The sequence below is a fragment of the Balaenoptera musculus genome, chromosome 14, assembly GCF_009873245.2.
Source record: "Balaenoptera musculus isolate JJ_BM4_2016_0621 chromosome 14, mBalMus1.pri.v3, whole genome shotgun sequence".
NCBI classification, from domain to species: domain Eukaryota; kingdom Metazoa; phylum Chordata; class Mammalia; order Artiodactyla; family Balaenopteridae; genus Balaenoptera; species Balaenoptera musculus.
Window position 1 is genome coordinate 5,066,761 of NC_045798.1, and position 24,101 is coordinate 5,090,861.

Here is a 24,101-nt window from a genome sequence, read left to right on the forward strand (position 1 = left end):
GACTCAGAGTGGGGCACCAAGGAGCACTGATGACAGCACTTCTCATTTTGTTCCTGGTTGGGTGAGACTCATGTTGTCGTAACCAAGCAGAACCCTATGGGGCCGTCCCGGGGACAGACCCCTCTCCCATATCCTCTGCTGTAGCTCCTCTCTGAAGTACCCTGATAATAGTATCTGATGCACATTCCTGAGTTGTTTTACAGATGCTAAAGCCACACCAAATGGAAGAAATTAACTACTTGATGACCATGAGCATGTAGCCCCCAAGACCTACTGGCACTTAAGGATTGATAGTATTAACCCCTGTGACACTACCCTGTTACCTCACCATCAACGAATCAGAGAATTTTGCATGAGCTGATCACCTATCCTGGGATGTCCCTCCCTCACCTGGTCTTTAAAAATGCTTTGCTGAAACCCATCAGGGAGTTTGGGTGTTTTGAGCACTAGCTGTCTTGGACTCCTTGTTTGGTGCCTGCAGTAAATGCTGCACTTTCCTTCAGCACAAGCTAGTGTCAGTAGATTGGCTTTACTGCACATTGGCAAGTGGACGCAAGTTTGGTTCAGTAAGAATGTCTCCTGTATGGGACTCAGCAACCCCCCCACTCTCCCCAGCCAGGGAGCTATGTGTCAATCCTTCTGGCACTCATGGAGAAATGTGGTAGAAAAGATAAAATACATATTCTGAGAGAGGTCCTGGATCTCTCATTTACCATGCATGAAACTCAGGCAGGTAACTTAACCTCTGTGTCCTCATCTGTAAAATGGGTACCAAAGGTACCGTCTTCCAATGCTTCTTTAGAGCAGTTCTCATCTCTGGAATGTAAACCTCAAGGAAGACAGCACCCTTATCTCCCAGTTTCTGTGGGATGGGAGTCGTTCAACTTTGGCAGGTGCTTCCCTCCCAAGACCACCCCCTGTCATAAAGATGTGAAGTTTGTTTTTCCTCTGGAGAAAGCCAATTAGCTAACCCAATGATCAGGTAAAGTTAGGACCAACGCTGTGTGAAAAATGGGTGTTGCAAAGTCCTCTCACTTGAGGACACGCATATAACGGGTTGGCTTTATAAGAGGGTGACATTATTGTTTTCCCAATCTCTTAGCCGTTAGGCACTGCCCTGTGATGCACATTACATTCTGGTTTAAAGTTTATTCAATAATAAGTCTGTTTTCTTTCTCTACTACGTTTGTGGAGAGGTTTTTCTGGGTTGGGAGAGGATTTTGTTTTCACTTATATTCCAACACTCCCCCCAAAACTAGGAACATTCCGTGCTGGGGACGAGTAGTTAAATGTGACCAAAAAGGTAAAAATGGGGCTGACCCAGACTTAATCAATAATTACTTGAAAATATCAGAAAAAATAAGGAAAAGTGCCAATTTGCCCCTTTATCTGCAACCCTTCCCCCCTCCCCAAACTTAGCCTTGCCACAGTGGAAAACAGTGATATTTCACTTTGAAAGGGGAAGTCTTTCTTCCCAGAATGTGATTCTTAAAAATGCTAACATCCATAAATGTTCAAAGAAACTTTTTAAAAAAATTTTATTGAAGTACAGTTGGCTTACAACGTTGTGTTAATTTCTGCTCTATAGCAAAGTGATTCAGTTATACATATACATACATCCTTTTCCATTATGGTTTATCACAGGATACTGACTATAGTTCCCTGAGCTATACAGTAAGACCCTGTTATTCAAAGAAACTTTTAAAAAACTGTCCTGATCCGTCCCACCCTCTCTGCAAACCTGCAGGCCCTGCTACCACGCCCTCACCCACCCTCGGCCCGACTACTGCGCCTGCGCTTAGAAGCCGTTCGGCCCCGCCCCGCCAAGCCCTCCGCGGCCGCTCTGCGCCTGCGCGCCCTGTCCGCCCGGAGGCTCCGACCTCTGGAGGCGGCAGGGGCGGGGCCGAGGGGCGGGGCCGAGGGGCGGGGCCGAGGGGCGGGGCCACTCCAGCCACTTGGTGGGGCCGCGGGATCAGGGCACTAGAGCTGCCGCCCGGTCCCAGGACTTCGGGTCACTCCGCCCCCCTTGTCATGGATATACGCGTTCGACACCGGCGCGCTACAGTCTTGGGCACCCTCAGGACGTGGACTCTCAGGCTGTGGATTGATTGTGAAATGACATGACGACGCGTGGGCCACCTGGCGGCCACGCGAAGGAATAATCCGGCCCGCGCGTTGCGGGTGGTGTAGACCCTCTCCAGGTCCGGCGGTGTAGACACGCGCTGTCTCCCCACAGTTGAAGGCCCGCCTTCCTGGGGGGCTCGCACTTGAAATGGAGAGAGGTCGAGGCCACAGGGCTTCAGACACCCCGTTAAGTCACCCTCCAGGTGTCCCGGAAGGCATCGGCTTCCAGACCATCGTGCATCGGGTTTCCTTTAAGGAGCAAGCCCCTCCCAGCACCCCTGTCTGAGCAGAACAGAAGCTCCGGGATGCGGGGATCCCAGCAGCACAGGCGTCCGTGGGAACTCGCGGAACCTCGGATCAAGACCGGACCTTTCCGAGCGGAGGACGCTGACCGAACGATGTCCTGACACGAGCTACTTCCATTTCGCGAACAGTATTGAAGCAGCCGAGGTTTTCCCCAAGCTCCCACCTGCCTGTGACTGAATCCGGTGCCTTCCCCCGCCTACAGCATCTGGGAAGCGGCCAGGCTCCTATTTCAAGACCCCTCCGCCCCCAGAGGAGGTTGCATCTGCCCTCACCTGTTCAAGGAAACAGCTCCAGCAATTCTCCCTTTCGTCCCCGCACCTTCAGCTGCCCCTCTTTCCGGGGTCACTCCATCAGGGTGTCTAAACACACACGTATTTGACAGCAGTGCATGGATCCGGATCCCTGTACGTTGAATGTATTCTATGTAAAAAGTCCTCAAGCGCAGAAACACAGAACCAACCCCAAATGAGTCTGATCTTCTGAAAACACTCCTCCTGGGACAAAACGGCTGTTCTATTGACAGAAAAATTGCTTCTGCCACATTTTTATTATTACATTTGTTCCTGATGTTTCTCAGCCCCAGTATTTGACAATTGTCATCATCCAAGGACTTTAAGAATGGGACCTGGTCACCGCCCATTTGTGCTGAAGCTTTCGTAGGGGGTTAGGTTTCAGTTCAGCACGTAGTACTCCTAGAAGATGGTCAATCTGAACCGTGAACGTTTTCATTATTTCTCTCGTTATAACATCTTAGGAAAAATGAATTCTGTCCTGTACTTAGGTATTGTCAAAAGTTTCTTTGCTGTATTAAACACTGCCAAACGGAAAGAAACATTAATTGACATACACACACACACACACACACACACACACACATATATATGCAATATATATCCACGTTTAGGTATGTAGCCATTATTCAGCAAAAAAAAAAAAAAAAAAAGCCAGAAATATCAATGGTGGTGTTTTCTCAGTAAATTGATGGAATCTTTGAGGCAATTTCAAACTGGTTTCCAAAAATTTTGCATTTAAGAATCGTAAAATATCATTAGATAATGCCAAGTGACAACCAAAGCCAAATATTTTGTGTTTTTTCTTACTCAAGTCATTATGCAGATTATTTTGTCCCAATAGTATGTTGTATTTTAACCAAGAAAATGAAGAGAAAGAAAAACTAAAAAATAAACATTGATCTGAATACCAAGTAACTTCACTTCCTTAAATATCTAAGCCTTCCTTTATGTATTATCCATTGCCGGTAGTTTGAAAAGAAATAGTAACCAATACATGCAGAGAGAAGCCATGATCCAAGTCCATTTCAGGCCCACCTAAGGAGGGAAGAGACATGCTTCAGAGGTTTATTTTATAAATTACTCTGACTCAGCCAATCTTTGTTTTATTTGCAAGGAACAGCACCTGCTTTGCCTTACTGAGGCAAAGAGGGGCTTTACTGGTAAGACACAAGGATTCAGAGTGATCATTCCCAATAAACAAGACAGCTCCACTCTTTATCCTGTTTCTAAAGACTTCTGACCTCTCTTCCTCTGCTTCTCTCTGACCACCTGCCCCTTTCTTTTCCCTCCTGCAGGTAGACTTTCTCTAATCCCTTCACAGAATGTCTGAACCACAGCCCCTCCGCTGTCTAACAGAGACTGAATAGAAAATCTGTGTCTCAAGTCCAGAGTCCCGGGAAAGAGGTTCTGAGTGGTCCAGCTCTGGCCTCAGTGCTCACTCTCATCTAATCATCTTGACACCAGGTCAAGATCACTAAACCCACCACCCACTCAGTAAGGCATGAGGCAGCAGACTCTCTGAAGGCAGCCAGGCAAGTGGAATAATTAAAAATGGTGCAGTAAAAATACAATACCAGAGCTCCAGCATCTCTAACTGTGCAGGGCTGACCTGATGCCCTTGACGAACACAAATGCTATTCAGGGCCAGTTTAGCTGAAAACCAGTCCCAGGGGTTCCAGTTACTCAAAGACCCAACCAGAAATTCTGATAACATTGTTTAACTGCAGCCGAGCTGCCAGCCGGTGATCTGAAGATGGTATCATGCACACGAGGAGAGAGGCTGGTCAGTGACTTCTGGAAACACCTGCTTATTTTGTGCTTATTCTTTTTTTTTATTATTAACTTTTATTGGAGTATTGTTGCTTTACAAGGTTGTGTTTGTTGTGCTTATTCTTGACGAAGAGGGGACAACAAAAGATTTATTGGGCTGATACTTACTGTGCTTTGCTTATGCCCCAGAAATGTAAATAATTTGATGAGTAGGGAGGTACCCACTTGCTCAAGATTTTAAGATGAGATGACAAGTATTTATTTTTCTCCTGTCATATCTGTTCACAACACCTTTTGAAGAAATGACATTTAATGCACATCCAATAACAAAATTAAGTAAATTTTAAAAAGAAATCATGCCCCCACTTCATCACTCCTTGAAGCCCCCAGAGTCTTGGAATCCCAATGAGTGATTTCAACAATGTTGACTGAGAACTTACTACATGCAATGAAGAATTGGGCTAAGTTACTGGGGAGACAGGAATCGAGAAATAAGCTCTTCTTCCAAGAGCTCAGGATCTAGACATAGCCAAGTACGCACATAACTAACTCCTGATACAAGGCGGAGCTTAATGGTGGTAAAGTCAAAAGATTAAATAATGTAGAAAAAATGAGAGAGAGAAAACAATTCTGACCTTATCTATACATTCTTTATCCATTCACCCATTATTTTAACAGCATCTTCTGCACTTAACTCTGAAAACAAAATATGAGATTGGTACATAGGACCTCACCAATAGCCTGTTATATGGTCCCGGATGGTGATGTGGAATTTGGGGAAACGTGTAAATGGGAGGATGCAGGGCTCCCTTAACTCTGTAATTTATTTCAACCACGTTGACCAAGATGACACACTAGAAAAATCAGAAAAGTACGGATGTAGCTTTCTTCACAAAACACACTTGAGTTTTTAAAAAAGAATATATAGAAATACAAATAATCACGTCATCAAGACCAACGCCATTAACAATTTAACCCACTGGCAATACTTTTGACACAGATTCAGTCTGTAGTAATCATATCTTTAGGACTTCCCTGGTGGCACAGTAGTTAAGAATCCTCCTGCCAATGCAGGGGACATGGGTTTGAGCCCTGGTCCAGGAAGATCCCACATGCCACAGAGCAACTAAGCCCATGTGCCACAACTACTGAGCCTGTGCTCTAGAGCTCATGAGCCACAACTACTGAGCCCATGTGCCACAACTACTGAAGCCCGCGTACCTAGAGCCCGTGCTCCACAACGAAGAGTAGCCCCCGCTTGCCGCAACTAGAGAAAGCCCGTTCACAGTAACAAAGACCCAGTGCAGCCAAAAATAAATAAATAAATAAGTAAATTTATAAAAAAAAAAAACTAGATGTCATAAAATAACCTTAAAAAAAAATCTTATCTTTAAATACCAGAATCCATGGCCAAAACTCACGTTCCATAATCCCAGTGGTCAGTGATATAAACACATCCCTGAAGCCTGTGGAAAAGCATGTATTTTTCTTTGCCTATTTGAAAGTGAGCAGGAAAAACTGGTCTGGCTACAAAGGTATATCCCTCACAACCAATCATGGTTTTGCAGCGTTCATCAAAAATAGCGCTTCCAATCATAAAATCTTTTCCAGAAAATATCCATTCTCACAGCTCAAATATTTACACATCTCAGGCTTGAGGTGATTTATTTCCAGTTGCTTTTAATTTTTTTCCTGGAATGTTTCAGATGGAGTCACAAGTTGTTGTGGTTTGTTGTTAAATTATGTACAGGTGCTGCATTGTGACCAAATACTCAAGTTTGATGAGGTCATTAAATGGTGACAATATCAACTGCCATAGCAACCACACATCAATCCATAGTCTGATTTATCCTATGGGCTAAAATCTTTTATGGCTCTTGAAAACTCAGGCACAATGCAAATCAAACATTGAGCTGCTGAAAGACTTGGAGACCAGACATTCATCAGTTCTGACTGCTATTGAATCATTGTCAGTAGTCAATAATGAACAGCGCAGGCCATTTCTTTTGCACTGCCCAGGAGTTAAAAGACCTGAGTGTATGTAGGCACCGTAACTTCACCCACATGGCACACCTCTATGTCTGTCCTAAGCAGGCGACATTCTGAGAATTGATTGGATGAGAAGGAAAAGTCCCCGCCGTAGAAAATGATGTTCTCCTTCACTTGTAAATTTCTTTTAAGTCTCACCCATAGAGATGACATCTTTGTCTCCTAGTGATTAATATGAATCAAAGCAGAGAGAAGACAGAAACCAAAACAAGGGAATATCACCAGCACCACGAACGGAATATATAACTAAAAATATATGAGGCATAGGTAGGATGTGCTTTATCTTGCCCTTCTTTGACAGGCACATAAATCTCTTGTTGCTTCTCTCATCCAAAGCCAAGAGCTAAAAATACGAGGTGGCACCTGTGTTGTTAAACAGTGTTTTATGACAGCAGTGGCTTGAGGGGAACAGTGTATTTTTGGTTGAGGAGACTGTGCTGTCCCAACAAAAAAGGGAGGGGGTCTAGATTCGATGTCAATTGGAAAGCTTTTTCTAAAGCACCTCCTGAGTTCAGTCTTTTCTGTACATGATTGCGAACAAGGATATGGTATAAATTTTTCGCTCAAATGCCCCGTTCGCCAGAATTTCCTCTGCATCAGCCCTCCTGATCTTCTGGCCCCTGAGGACCAGGCAAATGGAAGATCAAAATGTGAGACGCTGTTGGTCCTGAAATACACCAACTGTTGAATCTTCTAGACAGGGATTTTTTGTTTTAAATAATCTTATTCCTCTAAATGTTTAGAATAAAAAAATCTTTAATGGGATCGGCTACGTAAAAGATTTGTTCATTCATCACATATGTTTGGAATTCTTGATACTTGTTGGCATTTTTCTAGACTCGGGAATCAGGAGGGAACAAACCCCAGATTCTGCCTTCCTGGTGCTTACATTCTTGTTGAGGAAGTAATAGCAGAAATGGGGAAATGTTCTGGGTTCTAAGAAAAAGGAAGGCGTCAAGGACAATTTCAAGGAGTTTGACTGAGCAACTCCATGAATGATGACGCCTTTGAATGAGATAATGAAAGTGGTAGGAGACGCCCTGGGACGATGAGGGTTAATCTGGGAGGTGTTCGGTTCGACATATATTTTATATGCATCATAGGAGATGTTAAGTACAAACTTGGGTATGTGGCCTTAGAGTCAGAGGGAAGACTTTGAGAGACACTAGTGAAAAATGGTATTTAAAGCCACAAGACTCAATGAAGTTACCCCGGGAAGGAGCGTAGGAGAAGACGTTCAAGACCGAGCCTTGAGAGGCTAGTATTAAGAGGATGGAGAACGAAGAGGAACTTTTAAGAGAGATAAGGAGAAATCCAAGAGCAAAAGGTGTTCCCAGAAATGAGATTGGTGGCCGATGGCAGGTGAGCTCGAGGCAATCATGACATAGATGAGTGTGTCAGGTGATGACACAGGCACAGAGGGACGGGCTTGGACATGTTGTCTCATTTAGGCAAAGAATCATGCTTTCTGTGGACTATTGAGTCACGGAAAGGTGGAAAAATAACAAGAACACAAAAGGCACGGACAAGTAAGAAGATCTCAGACTGGGACCACTTCCCTGGCGGTCCAGTGGTTGGGACTCTATGCTTCCACTGCAGGGGGCACGGGTTCAATCCCTGGTCGGGGAACAAAGATCCTGCAAGCCACACGGCACGGCCAAAAAAGGAGAAGATCTCAGACTAACATACTAGCTTCCCCGGCATATACCTCTACCCCACTTGTGAACAAAATACAGCTTTAAGAATATGGCACAAGTGGTAGAAACGTATTTTTGCAATACGAACCCATGTATTAAACGTTGTCTTGTGACTCGTACCCACATCTCGGGAGCAGTAACGCATTCTGTGTTTATTGCCTCAAGGAAGGTAGGATGTGATGGAGAAAGAAAAGTAAGAGTATTCACCTGATTTTGGCGGGGGGCGTTGAAAACTCTAAACTCTCCGTGGAGATACAAACAAGATGATGAAAGAAATTTGGAAAAATGCATATTGGGTCAAAGGAATACTTTACCTCTCTCTTACCCCACTAGGAAAGAAAAAGAAGCCCTCTGGTTAGGAATTCTGGAACTTGGGGAAGCAGGAATAGACATTATTGATCCCTGAGGAGCATGGGACATTAGGGGTCCCCAGGGACAGAACCACAAAACCTCAGACAGGTTTGGGGGACTCGGCCTCCATCCCATTCTCCAGGGAAGCGGCAAGACCACAGAGTGCAATGCCTGCTTGATGCTCTAGGAGGAAATACCAAAGGGTTCCACCGCGGCCCAGAGAGTCGGAGAAGCAGTGGGTAAATTCTTCCACAACTGAGAGCAGCTGCAAAGAAATAGCGTGGATTGAAAACAGCACCACCAAGATCCCCACGGCCTGCGAGGAAGAAGAACGGTAGGAAGATCTGCTGTGCACACAGAGAACGCAGGAATTACTGAGCAGCAAATCAGACCCAGAAGAGCTTATGGCGATGACTCAGCCATGACCTACAGAGTCCTGAATCCACGCACCAACAGGGACTTCTCCACCGATGCCATTTGCAGAGCTAACGTGAAGATTTTATAAAAACACACATACGGGGACTTGGAAAGGTTCTTGGAACACACTGGGTGCCTAATTAATGTCAGCTATGATTCCAACCCAGGTCTTTTCACCCCTTCCTCACTGCCTCCCTGATCAATGGGTACCCAGAAGATTCAGTGTCAGAAAGACTACAGAATCCAGTGAAACACATCTTGAGATATACACCAGGGCAGCAAGAGAAGTATTGGGTTGCCCAAAAAGTTTGTTCAGATTTTCCGTAGGATGTTACAGAAAACCCAAACAAACTTTTTGGCCAACCCAATAGGTCTCCCACCTCCGTGAATGTATATGGGCATCCAATACTCACTAGAAAACACAGCCTCTGCCTTGGAGTGATATCTTGAGAATCTAACCTTGGTCCAGATGGTGAAAAAACAAGTGACTCTTTTTCCCATTATAGGTCATTTCAGCACAGAACACCCCAGCGAACAGACACAAGATCTCCCACAGTGTTCCTTTCACCTCCACTTTTAAGAAGAGCCCAACGACATTCTTCAAGAAAAAGGGAACCATTGGTGGGAAAAACTAACTCCATATGGAGCTTCTGGGGCAAAGTGCTAGCTTCTTCGGGACGGTATTTGCCTGCAGCTGAGAGGCTCATGGGAATGCATGTCTTCTGAAAATTTTCCCTGTTTCTCTGGGTGAAAAGATCAAGACCTATGACTTGAATACCGTGAAAGGCAGGTGGTAGAAGGATATTGAGGTTTTGAGGCTTTGAAACTGGGGATGGGCTTTCACTACATGGGAGGGATGGGCTTTCACTACATGGGAGGGATGGGCTGTAAAAATCAAAATACTGGGGCTTGGGCCTTCGGGTAAAGTTTCTCTTTTGCAGTGGCCTGAGATGGGATGTTTTCCCCCACTCCCATGTGCTCGTCCTCACCCAAAGTCTTATATCAGAATCCAGGACAGCGACCCTTTTTCCTCTTCCAGAATGGGGGCTGCACCCACACTGCCTTCTCTGAGGAGGGAAGTGGATCTGAACGCATGAGATGCAGCAGCGTGATCACCTTGAGGTAATGCACGGGGCTTAGCCAAGGTTAGCATCCGAGAGCCTGCCCTGGTGGTGGTTTTGCTGGACCCTGCCATTCCTCCCCCCTGCCCCCAAGGAATGAATATCCTCCCTCCGTGAGAAGCCAATATTGTAATTAAATGCCAACCCCCCGGGGAGGGGGCCTAAGTGGCAAGATAGTAAACGTGGAAAGAGGGCTCCCCGCCTAGAAAACCAATTCCCACCTACACATGATTTGGAATTTAAAAAAAAAGAAAAGAAGTCTTCAATCTGGGAAAATCAGGAGCTTTCAAACTATAAATGGAAGCAAAGGTGAGACTGTAAATAGCCCCTGGAGACAGAATCTGAATACACAGGCACTTAAAGTAACTGAGAGCAGAAACTCAGAGCAGGTCTGATGAATGCAGGGAGTTGGAAAGGACTGGAACTTCCTTTGGCAACAACTGTCTGCAGAAAATCCAAGGTATTTTTTTATACCTGGTTCGAGTCTGTTCCCCAGTCTTCTCGTAGATTCGTTTTTTTTTTTTTTTTAAGTTTATTTATTTATTTATTTTTGGCTGTGTTGGGTCTTCATTCCTGTGCGTGGGCTTCTCATTGCGGTGGCTTCTCGTTGCAGAGCACGGGCTCTAGGCACGCAGGCTTCAGTAGTTGTGGCACGAGAGCTCAGTAGTTGTGGCTCGTGGGCTCTAGAGCGCAGGCTCAGTAGTTGTGGCGCGCGGGCTTAGTTGCTCCGCGGCATGTGGGATCTTCCCGGACTAGGGCTTGAACCCGTGTCCCCTGCGTTGGTAGGTGGATTCTTAACCACTGCGCCACCAGGGAAGTCCCGTTCTTATAGATTCTTGCAGCCACCTGACATTTCTTCCAGATACCTTTCTGATTGCATCAGAGAGCCAGAGGTGATTTCTGTTGTCTGGACCAAAGAGGCTTAATGCTTCAAGCAGGAACATCTGTCATCCGGTCAACACAAATAGCTCTCCAGTCCTAGACATTCGTTTGACATTTCAAGGTCCAAAGTTCTCATGATGCTGCATGAAGTGGAATTGTCAGTTAATAAACTGTCCCTAAAACCCTGAAGAGCAAAAACAAAGCTGGCACAGAGCCGTCATGCTCCCAGGAAGAATGAGTTGGATTTTCTGCTTCCCAGTGGGAAGCACTTTCTAGAAGCTTCATGGCCCCACGTCACACTGACTGAGACGTGTCCCCCTCTCATTGTGGAGCTAGGATTAGCAGCCTTTATGCACGTGGTAAACACTGCACAGCCAAGAACAAAGGCAGATCCCCTTCCGTCTGGAGAGCAGCTGCTTTGGCCCTGGGTCTGGTCCCTAACCACTGAGCTTCTGTCTCATCCTGGCCACATTCTTTAACCTCCTGAAGCCTCCATTATTTATCTATAAATGAAGGGTCATGACAGGACGGACCTCCCTCACACAGGGGTGCTCTGAACATTAGAGATGGTTAAAGTACAGAGCTTCATGTATGGTCCGATTGTGATAAATGCTCAGTTAACATGAGTCTTATTATTATTGTGATTATGGTTATTAAAAGGCAGCACAGGACTTCCCTGGCCAGTGGTTAAGACTCTGTGCTTCCACTGCAGGGGGCGCGGGTTCGACCCCTGGTGGGGGAACTAAGATGCTGCATGCTGTGCAGTGCAGCAATAAATAAATAAGTAAATAAATAAATATAAATAAATAAATAGCAGCATAGTATGGTGGTTAAAAACACAGCATCTGGGGTTCGACTCCTCACGGCCAAATCTTGGTTCGTCCCCTTACAAATTGAATGAACTCGGACATGTTTCTTAACCGCTGCATGGCTGGGGTACCAGATCTGTAATCCAACAATCCCACTCCTAGGCATTAATCCTGGAGAGAAGAAAACTTGTGTTTCCACGGAAACCTGTGCACAGATGTTCATAGCAGTTTTCATTGTAATAGCCACAGACCGGAAACAATCCAAATGTCCATCAAAATGTGAAAGGATGAATAAACTAAGGTACATACTCAGGATGAAATACTAAGCCATAAAAAATGAGTTACTAATACACAAAACAACGTGGATGGCTTATAAGAGCATTATGCTGATTTTTTTTAAAGCTAATCTAGAAGGGTTACATACTGTATGATTTGAATGACCAAATTATAGTGACGGAGAACAAGAGGCAGAGTTGGAGAGAATAGTAACACTAGGGAGTTTCCTGATTGTGGTGGTGGTTACATGAATCTATAGATGTGATTAAACCTCATAGAACTATTCACACTCAAACACACACAAAGAGTGCATGTAAAACTGGTAAAATCCAAATGAGTTGTAAAGGTCAGTTAAGAGTACTGCAGCAATGTTGATTTCTTGGCTTTACTAATGGCACCGTGGTTATGTAAGATGTTAGTAGGAAAGCTGGGTGGAAGGTACACAGAAACTCTCAGCACTATTTTTGCAACTTTTATGTGAGTCTAAAATTATTTCCAAAGTTCTTAAAAATAGCATGCATGTAGAATTGAACAATTCAGTAAGCAGATGGCAGATGGTGGGAACCATACTTCTGACTGTGGGAGTTGGAATTTACAGATAAACAAGAGGAGGACACTGGAATAATCCCTGTGGTAATGGACCAGAGTTGGAGACATCAATATGAACTCACGTGTACTTTCATATAGATACAGATGGCCACATATGGAAATATTTATAGATAAGTGTTGGATATACAAGGGTTAGTATACCCACATATATCTCCTTGCTTCGGCAGCTGAAAGGGCTTAAAAATAATGACACCCAGTAGCCGTGAGCACACCTAGCATCTAGAACTTGGTTTCTAATATCATTGTCCAGTACAAGGAACCAGGGTTCTTTTGAGAAAGGCTGATGCTAGGACTGGGGCATGAAATACACAAGATGAGTCTGGAGCATCTTAAAGTGCCAGAAACGAAGGAAATGCATTAAAAAAGATCCACATTGATGGTGGTATGTCACTGGAACATAGGAGTCAACTGAAAGAGCTTTCAATGGGCAAAGTTGGAACACTTGGAGCAAAGATAAATAAATAAATGAAGCAGTACTGGATTATAACCCCAAGTATAAAATAACTGTCCATGAGTCTATACTGATATAAATAAATGATGAATAGATTAATAAATGGGGCAAAGAGAAAATTTTCCATGCAACAAGAATTCCAACTAACTTATGTAGACATTCTGCCCTCAAGGAGGATGAATATAACCTGCATCTCCCACCCCACTCCTTCCGTGTGGGCTACACATAGTGATTTCCTTCCAAGGAAGACAGCATGGAAAAGGAGGGATACAAGTAAATTTACAGTGGAGACCCCAGCCAGGCGATCAAGGTCAGCTCAATTATGATAAGTCACGTTGGTGGCGCGTACCCTTGGTATGACATGGTAACAGATGATGCCTTACCTCTGTGGTCTCCTTCCCCAAAAACTATATCCCCATGTGCAAACATGAGAAAAAACATCAGACAAATTCCAGCCCTGGGGCATCCTGCAAAATACTGACGAGTATATCTCAAAACCATCAAAGTCATCAAAAATAAGAAAGTCTGAAACAGACATAGAAAATGAACTTACAGTTACCAAAGGGGAAAGAGGATGGGGGAGAATAAATTAAGAGTTTGGGATAAGCAGATACAAACCACCATATATAAAATAGATAAACAAGGTCCTACTGGAGAGCACAGGGAACTATAGTCAATATCCTGTGATAAACCATAACAGAAAAGAATATGAAAATGAATATGTATATATATGTATAACTAAATCACTTTGCTGTACACCAGAAACTACCACAACATTGTAAATCAACTATACTTCAGTTTTTAAAAATGAATATAGGGTAATTCCCTGGCAGTCCGGTGGTTAGGACTCCATGCTTCCACTGCAGGGGGCACGGGTTCAATCCCTGGTCGGGGAACTAAGATCCTGCATGCAGTGCAGTGAGGCCAAAAGAAATAAAAGAATACATTTTTTTTAAATTTAAAAATGAATACAGGGCTTCCCTGGTGGCGCAGTGGTTGAGAATCTGCCTGCTAATGCAGGGGACACGGGTTCGAGCCCTGGTCTGGGAAGATCCCACATGCCGCGGAGCAACTAGGCCCGTGAGCCACAACTACTGAGCCTGCGCGTCTGGAGCCTGTGCTCCGCAACAAGAGAGGCCGCGATAGTGAGAGACCCGCGCACTGCGATGAAGAGCGGTCCCCGCACCGCGATGAAGAGTGGCCCCCGCTTGCCGCAACTGGAGAAAGCCCTCGCACGAACTGAAGACCCAACACAGCCATAAATAAATAAATAAATAAATAAAAGTAGCTATAAAACGCAGCTTTCAAAAAAAAAAAAAAAAATGAATACAACAAAACAGAAACTGACTTACAGATATAGAGAACAAACTAGTGGTTACCAGCGGGGAGAGGGACCGGGGAGGGATCAGATAGGGGGAGAGGATGAAGAGGTACAAACTACTATGTATAAAATAAATAAGCTACAAAGATATATTTTATAATAACTATAAATGGAGCATAATCTATATAAATATTGAATCACTATGTTGTACACCTGAAGTTAATATAATGTTGTAAATAAACTATACCTCAATTAAAAAGTATGAATATTCACCCTTAAAAAAAGGTAAGAAAATCTGAGAAACTGCCACAGCCAAGAGGGGGCCACGGAGACCTGACAAGTATGTGTAATGTGACATCCTGGATGGGGTCATGGAGCAGCAAAAGGACATTAGCTGAAAACTTAGGCAATCAGAATAAACACTGGACTTTAGCTAATAATAATGTATCAACACTGGGTCATTAATTGCAACAAATATATGGTACCAGTGGTATGCAAGGTAGAGGAAACTGAGGTAGGGGCTATGGGAACTCTCTGTGCTATCCTCACAATTTTTCTGTAAGTCTAAAACTGTCCTAAAACAAATAAAGTCTATTAAACACAGCACCTCCCTCCGAGAGGTACAGTGAGGAGTATAGGAATTATTAATCCCAAATTCTTAGAACAATGCCTGGCACTTGGAAAGCACTCAATAAACATTAGCTGCTACTATCACTGCCAGTTTTTCTTATTATTGTAATGAGATTGAAGACGTTCTAGATAATCATTTTTCTTAAGAGGAATATTGTTATTATGTGAAGGGGTGACATTAATCCAATGTCTGTGTGTAGGACAGGCATCTAAGGCCCAAGTTTCTTCCTGAGGGGAGGATATTCATATAACTGGAGAATTTGGAGCACCTTGGGTGGGGGAAGGCTAGCACCCCTGAGGTGGAGCTGAGAGGTAGAGATGGGGTGGGAGATAGAGTGAAGCTAGAAATCAGGGGAATTCTGTACCATTTAATCAAACTCGGGTAACTACCCAAATCTTCAATACATTTCTTTTTTTTTTAATTTAATGTTAGTTTAGATTGGAGTATAGTGGATTTACAATGTTGTGTTAGTTTCCGGTGTACAGCAAAGTGATTCAGTGATACATGTACATATATCCATTCTTTTTCAGATTCTTTTGCCATATAGGTCGTTACAGAATATTGAGTAGAGTTCCCTGTGCTCTACAGCAGGTCCTTGTTGGTTATGTATTTTATATATAGTAGCATGTGTAGGTTCATCCCAAACTCCTAATTTATCGCTCCCCCCAATACATTTCTGTTATGAGTCGATTTGCTGTGGAGTCTGAGAGGGCGGGACTTTGCAACTGGAGTGATTTGAGGAAAAAACTAAGATAACACAGAGAGATCCAGGTGGAGAGGCCTCATCAGACATCCAGATGACCTTATGTCAGGTTATTGATTTACTGATGTATATTGACATATATCAGGTTACATTGCTATTAGCGGTAGATGATTATTGTTGTCAGATTGTTAGAATTCAACCAGGTCTCCTCTGAGTAGTAAAAGCCCTTACTCCTCAGCCCTCTGTCCCTTGGAATAAACTGAGAATCTCTTGTTCCTAGAGATTGTGGATCCGGATTGGTTTACCCCTGTCTCCCTCTGGTGCTGTCCATCAAGTTGCTGGAAAACCTACTATTTTCCCGGGACCTGTGACCTTAGCACAGGCAAACGGATCTGGTGCGAATTAGATTAAAGCCATACGTGGCCATGTTCATTTCGACCAGGGGCACAAGCAGAGAGGAACACAAGGAAAGAGATGTCTCCGGGGTGAATGGCCCTGGTGAGCACGACACACGTGGTCTGCAGCAGAATTGGTCAGAAGGACCCCAAGGCTCATCACAGGCTTCTGGTCCAACCCAGTGATTTTAAGCACAGCAAATAACAATAAGGAAAGTATGTGGACCCAGGTGGCCTCACCTGTTCTGTCACCACCTGTGCAGGGAAGGATGCCCTAGAGCGGTGGGTATCCACACTGGCTGGGTGTAGGAATCACATGGGGAGTTAGCGGGCTTTCCCCCAGAGAGTCTGATGAATTGGTCTGGGTTGGGAGCTGAGCATCCCTGGCTTGTAAAGCTCTCCAGGTGAGTGGACTGTGTGTCCAGCGTTGGTAAGTGTGATCTGAGCAGTGCTACCCATGTTTATTTCCGTGCCATGGGGGTATATGAAGAATTTCCACCCCAAGTTCTCAGAAGGGACTATTCCCAGCCTGTATCAGCAGCAGGATTGTTCACCAATCCTTCCAGATGGTTCTGTTCCTCTGCCTCGGGGAGCTGCTGAGACACACAGGCTGATGAGCCCTCTGCTGAAGGCTTCCGGAAAACCCTCTGCAGATCTCCAGGCCCCCCTCCCTCGGAGCTGTCCTCTCTTCGATACCCTGTGAAATCAAGCCGCCTTGTCCCCGGGGAATCTCAACTCCATCCCTCAAGTCAAGGCTTCCACGGGCTCCACCTGGATACCCTTCCTTGCACCGTGGCCAGAAAACTCTCTCCAGGCCCTGAGCCAGTACGATCATAGCTCTCACCTCACCTGTCTCCTGTGTCTCAGGGATGCTGTCTTCTGTGGTCTGATGCCTTTAAAAATGTTGTTTCACATGTTCTGTCTATTTCCTTTTGCCGTCGTTTTTTAGGTGGGGAGGGGGTGGGAATCCAGTTCGTGTTACTCTCTCTTGCCCAGAAGTGAAATTTGAGTTTATGCTTTTAGTTGCTGTCTAGTATTCCATTATATGAATATACATTGTGTCGTTTCCAGGTTGGGTTATTATTAATAAAACCTCAATGGAAATTTATAGCCATGTCTTCTGTTGGATACAGGCACGTATTTCTCTTGCGTGTACATCTAGGAGCAAAGACGTTGGGCTCGAAGGCAAGGGTAGGTTTAGCTTTCCAGGACACCAGCAAACCTACTTCTGCTTCCAAAGTGGCTGCATCTCCTCACACTATTGGCTTTAGCTCACCAAGAGTGTTGACTATTGAAAGTTCTTTTTTCCCCGACTTTAAACCGCAGTATCATTGCTCTTGGTAAAATATTGTATATCACAGCTATGACTTTTTGCGGACTGCAGAATAGCCCGGATACCATCCATCTTGCGTGGATCAACGGAAGAAAACCTGCCCATTCATTCTCACTGCTTCCTCTCACTGGAAATCCTGGTCGTCCTGCCTGCGTGAATGATCGATTCTTTCCTTATCACTTTGAGTCTCTATCCTATTTCTGCGTCTCCCAAACATCCATTCTCGTGCCCTCTGCTTTGCTACAGAAAATAAAATCCCTTGACGGAAACAAAAGAAAAAGGAAAAGAAAGAAAAATCTACAGATGCATCATGTGTGGATTTCAGTCTTTATAACCTCCCTCTTTTGTAAAGCTCTCTATCAAGGATCTAATAATCCTCTCCCAAATGGCCAGAGTTCATGTTTCCAGTGTGCTCACCACTCCCTGGGGATTTGCATTTTCAGAGAAGTTGCTTCGTGCACTCACCTGCACCATTAAAGCATCACACGGGATGGAATGAAGTGTCTTGTGCAGGCTCACCAACTGCACTGCTGGCTGCGAGCAGGGAACCTTAATTGGTCCTAAAACAGTCAAATCAAGGACATGCTGTGTCTTCCCTCTCAGAGATCAATCCAAGCACTTTCACAGAAGCACGGAAATGCTCCTTGGGGTGAAATAAATGTTAAAAGAAAGTCAAAATATCCTCGCCACCCCTCCCACCCTGCAAAATAGCTCAAATTCATTTTGGTTTCTAATGCTCTAAAGAGAAAAATGACATTCTGGTTTTACACAGACCAAAGTCTGCTAAGATATGTCAATACTTTGAACTTAGCAGAAAGGATGTTGGGATGTGTTTGCTGAGCTTTGCTGCCAAAGCAGAGCTGTGAACATGACTGTGGGTCTGGCTCTGGAGGAAAAGATGTCAACTTTTTTTTTTTTTTTTTTTTTTTGGCTCACCGCGTGGCTTGTGGGATCTTAGTTCCCCGACCAGGGACTGAACCTGGGTCCCAGCCGTGAAAGCACCGAGTCCTAACCGCTGGACCGCCAGAGAATTCTCAAAAGATGTCAACTCTTCAGGGACTATAGGACATTTTCTTCTGCTTGGGGCTCAGTGGCTGCTAATTTAATAGCAGCCCCAGACTGGGGTGAAATTGCAGACACAGCTCATGGGCTTCTTAGAAAACAGAAATAATGCGGAGGTCTCCTGAAGACAAACATATGAACTGGCCTGTACATTAGCTGCTGGTCTCCTATGGCTCCTACCCTGAAGAATACTAAAGATTTAAAAATAAATATTAGAGACCTCTCTTCTTCTCTCTCTCCCCGCAACCTGCCCCGTCTACCTATCCCCCTCCATCTCCTTATGCAAACTTTGTCAGAGTCAGAGTATTTTAAATCAGGAGAGAATGCCGTAAAGGAGCCCAAATGCTCACAAGCTGTTTATTTTTAAAGGGGCTGGGTCTCAAAGGTACAGACAGGGCATGGTCTGCTGTCAGCATTGCAGAGATACTGAAGAAGGCACGAGAGCTGCAGATCTTATTGTACAGAAGACTTTCCCATGATTGGCACTTCCTGTCTTCTTCTTCCACAGACAGTGACCCCGACTGACCCACAAGGCAGAGAATGAGCATCTCAGACAGGCATCAATCGCGGCTGCTACACACGGACTGACAGGGCATGGCCGTTGTGAGCTGCAGAGCAAAGACACGGGAGGATTCTCCAAGGTCCGCACAGCCAGCCAGCTGTCCGTGCAGAGGATGGGGCTTGAGGTCAAAGCATCTTCTGGGCAGAGGCTGACAGAGAGAGACAGGGACACAGCAGCTGTAAGGTCCACCTTCCCAGGAGGCTGTCCCTTCTTGTGGCTGGACACCCATCCTCGGAGGACCACTGTTCCACTCCCAGCACATCATCACTATTTTTACCAAGGGTTTTCATCAGCCTATGTGATGGAGTCATCACTGGCCATGTCAATTGTAGCCATGCCCACTCTTTGGAAAACTCTAGAGAATGCACAGAATGTAAAGACATTCGTGGACAGCTCTCTCCAACTGCATGTCAGTCATGAGTCATACAACTTCTGAACTTGTCTCCTTAGGGACTGTGGTGTCACAGACACCAATTACCATTTCCAGTGGGAGTAGGTCTGTAAAGGTAACTCATTTTCTTCAGACTCACTTTGGAGCCGAGGAAGTTCTCAGGAACTCCCTGAAGCTTAGCATCAAAGCTGCCCTCTCCCTCTTTAGAACCACCCGATAACTGACGTCCCTGGTATGTAAACTCTCAGCTCCTCTGTCCCATCAAGATCCCAGTGGCTGCAGAGAAGGGACAATTTACACCCCCCCCCATCCTTGATATAACCCCTCCTCGATATAAAAATCCTGAGTGGTGCACTAGGGTCTTATCCCAATGGTATGTGAAGAACCTTAATTCAATAGCTCATCTTTAAGTCGGTTGTTACCAAATACATTATATTATGTTATCAAATTGAATGAAAATATACCATTTTAATGAAGTCATTGCTATTTGAGGTGGGTGGACTTTGGATTTAATCTGAAATGCTAGCCATTGACCATCTTATTACAGAGGCACTTTATCCTCATGAAAATTATGCTATTCGGGAACAGGGGACACAGAGTAAATGAAAAGTTATGACGGAAAAAAGTTGCTCTTATTGAAATGACCCTTCAGTCATAATAGGTGGAACTCTTAACTCTGGGGAGATAATTGGGAGGTGGAGTTCTCTAAACATTTGGCCTAACAAAGAAACTTGGCAAAATATATCAACACTTAGTGGGATAAAGCAGTTGGAGTCTTGATTAAATCACAGGTGCAAAATTTCCCCTTTCCATTGCTATTCATCAGAATTAAGCAATTATGGTGTTGACGAATGAGAAATTGACATTTTTAGCATCCCCTTTTCACACAATGGAAAGGATTATTCCAGCCTTGTGTGAAATACAGCATCCGTCAGCACACAGAGGGCATCCAACTTCCTTCATCCTTTCTCACGCCTGAGATGCAACTATAGTAGAGACAAGGGCAGCCTTTGCTCACCCGGAGTAGGAAGGATGCGATGCATCTGGAAGACCCACAGATATACTTCAAACCAGTGACCCAGGAGCTTGCTTTCTTGTCTCTTCCTTAGTTAAATACTCAGTTCCTTGAACCTGGTGTTTAAACACAAACACCAAGACCAGGACTGAGATGTCCAAGGAGTGACAGCCCCCCAGCCTGGGCTAGAGATTGTTTTATCCCTACTGTTCAGAAGACAGGCAAGCCATCCAGTCAGTGCATCCATGCCTTCACTCCTTCAAAGACTGCAGGTCTGAGTACATGGAGGAAGAAGAGGGTTTGCTTTCTCTCTCTCTCTTTTTACTTTAAACTGTGCATTTAGGTACACCCCCGCACCTCCCCTCCAGACACACGCATCCAAAGTCTTGGCTCTCATGTATAAACTTGCAGACAAATAAAAACGTCCCATCTCATTTTAATAGCACTCTAGTAAACAGTTCTTGTAGCGTTGCAAACAGTGGGGAGACGATAAAAGCAATATTTCTGAGCCAAGCTAGAGTTTTGCTCCAAAGAGAGGAAATTGTTTCTTAAATTGCTTCAGCATTTTATTTATTTTCATAACAGAGCAAAACAATAGAAAGAGAACTATTTGTCTGGCCCTTGGATGTCCTGTTTCTTTCTTCTCCAGCTACATTCCCCCCAGCTTTCAATTTAGGTCACATGGTGGCCCCAAATTTTTTTCCAATTTCCTCTTCTGACAACCGCTTATGATGAACACTTGATTCCCTGCTTTCGCCATCTCTCTCTTTCTTGAGGGGAAATAGCCCTTCCCTACTCTGCCTCCATCTGGTCCCACTGGGGCTGACCTACCCCCAGACTGCAGGAAAGCATCAGTTCCAGACCTGACATGCAATGCCATGGTGTTGGAAGGTAGGGCTTTGGGGAAGTATTGTGTTATAGCAGCACGAGCTGACTAATACACTCATGTTAGAGATGTCTAATGTTCTTTGCCCAGAATGGTTTCCTTCTCTCCTCCAGGAGGAGAGGAATTTTCTTTGATGCTTTTCCCAGTACAAAGAGTCTTCACCCTTTCCCTGGGGTGGAGGTGGGGTAGCGCTTACTTCCCTTCCCTCACAGGCCTCAGGGTTTTGTTCTTTTGAGGAGAAGGTATTAGATAGGTTTTGCTTGGGTCACTTCAAGAACTGGCTCTATGACTCACTGACAGTATAAGTGTAGAAAAATTGCTGGAATAGATACATATCTATGTATAACTGAATCACTTTACTGTACACCGGAAACTAACCCAACATTGTTAATCAACTATACTCAAATATAAAATCAAAATTTTAAAAAAAGAAAGAAAAATTGCTTAGCATCTTTAAGGCTCAGTGTCTCCATCAGTAAAATGGGGAAAGTAACTTTTCCCACTTCTAGGCTCATCGTGAGCATTAATTCAGATACATAATTAAAAGCATTTAACAGAGATCCTAGCACAAAGAGTACTTACATATTAAGTACTCAGTAAAAATCTATTCTGTTAGGAGGATTTTAAAATAATTCACCTACCGCTAACTGCTTCCTCTTTTTGCAATGAGCCAATGCTTTTCAAAACCATTCAGCGCTTATCCATGGCAGGGAGTACCAAGGCTTTTGTGTCGTGGCCTGCTTTTCACACAGAGCAGGGCTATTTTCTGAGAAGAGTGCACTCCTGGAAATGCAAAATAATTCAAAATTTGCATAATTCTCATTTGATCCTCATAAAGAGTGGCAGGTGTATCTGATTATTAGTCAAAGTGACATTACCACTGTAATGACTGAATCTGCACATTTTAAAGCTCTACGACTGTAAGTGAATTATTACCTTTATGATAAAACTGCTATTTGAAAACGGGCACATCAAGTGAGATTGTATTCATCTATTTATATCTCACTATTATGGCTATCAAAGTTCAAAGTTGCACCAAACATCAAATTCCATGGCAAATCTGCCTCCCGACTGACTTTGCCAGAGGTTTTGATTCCAGGTTTAAATAACAAGGTGTTATGCTTTAAAAATGTTTTCCTAGCTGCCCCTACACTTGAAAGAACTTTCCTTCATTTCCCGGCTGTCACAGAACCATGTCCAGGAAAATGAGGTCCTTGGATTCTCTTACTCGTTCCCAGGCTAATGGGGGCTTGGAAAACCTTGAGTCCTAAGGAAGTTCAGAACTTTGCATCCCACACGAACTCCCACCCTCGCCTGAGGAAGTTCATTTAGAGTCAGCGTGACACTTCCTGGAGCTTCCAAGTTTTTCGAGCAGCAACTTAGTCTTTTCAAGCACACACACACATACACTTATACACAGACACACACAGATACTCACACACCTACACATACTTACACACACAGACACACACTTATACACAAACACAGACACCCATTTACACACCCACACCTACTTACACACCCACACAGACACCCGCTTACAACCTACTTACACACACAGACACGTGCTTATACACAGACACACACACCCGCTTACACACCTACACCTACTTACACACACGGACAGACACAGACTTATACACAGACACACACAGACAACCACTTACACACCTTACCTACTTACACACACAGACACCCGCTTACACACCTACACACACAGACACATGCTTATACACAGACACACATACCCACTTACACACCTACACCTACTTACACACACACATGCTTGTACACAGACACATAGACACCCACTCACACACCTACACCTACTTACACACCCACACAGACACCTGCTTACACACCTACACCTACTTACACACACAGACACATGCTTATACACAGACACACACACCCGCTTACACACCTACACCTACTTACACACAGAGACACACAGGCACCCGCTTACACACCTACACCTACTTACACACCCACACAGACACACACTTATACACAGACACCCACTTACACACCTATACCTACTTACATACACAGACACCTGCTTACACACCTACACCTACTTACACAGAGACACCCGCTTACACACCTACACCTACTTACACACACAGACACATGCTTATACACAGACACACACCCGCTTACACACCTACACCTACTTACACACAGACACAGACACACACACGCTTGTACACAGACACACATAGATACCCGCTTACACACCTACACCTACTTACACACACGGACACCTGCTTACACACCTGCACCTACTTACACACACAGACACCTGCTTACACACCTACACCTATTTACACACACAGGCACACACTCACACACCTACACATACTTACACACACTTATACACAGACACACACTTGCACACCTACACCTACTTACACACACAGACACATACACGTTTTGACAATATGAACCCTCCTCTGTTCCTGCCATTATACCCTTGAGATTTGTACCCAAGGAAGGTCTCCAGAAGGAGAGCATCTTTCCACCCTTCAAACTCCCTTCTAAAGCTCAAAACATTGATACTCTCCATTTTGCTTAGGGCCTGGGAAAAAAAGGCCTTCTTGCACCCTTCTGATGGGGATGCAAATTGCTTAACCTTTTGACAATATCT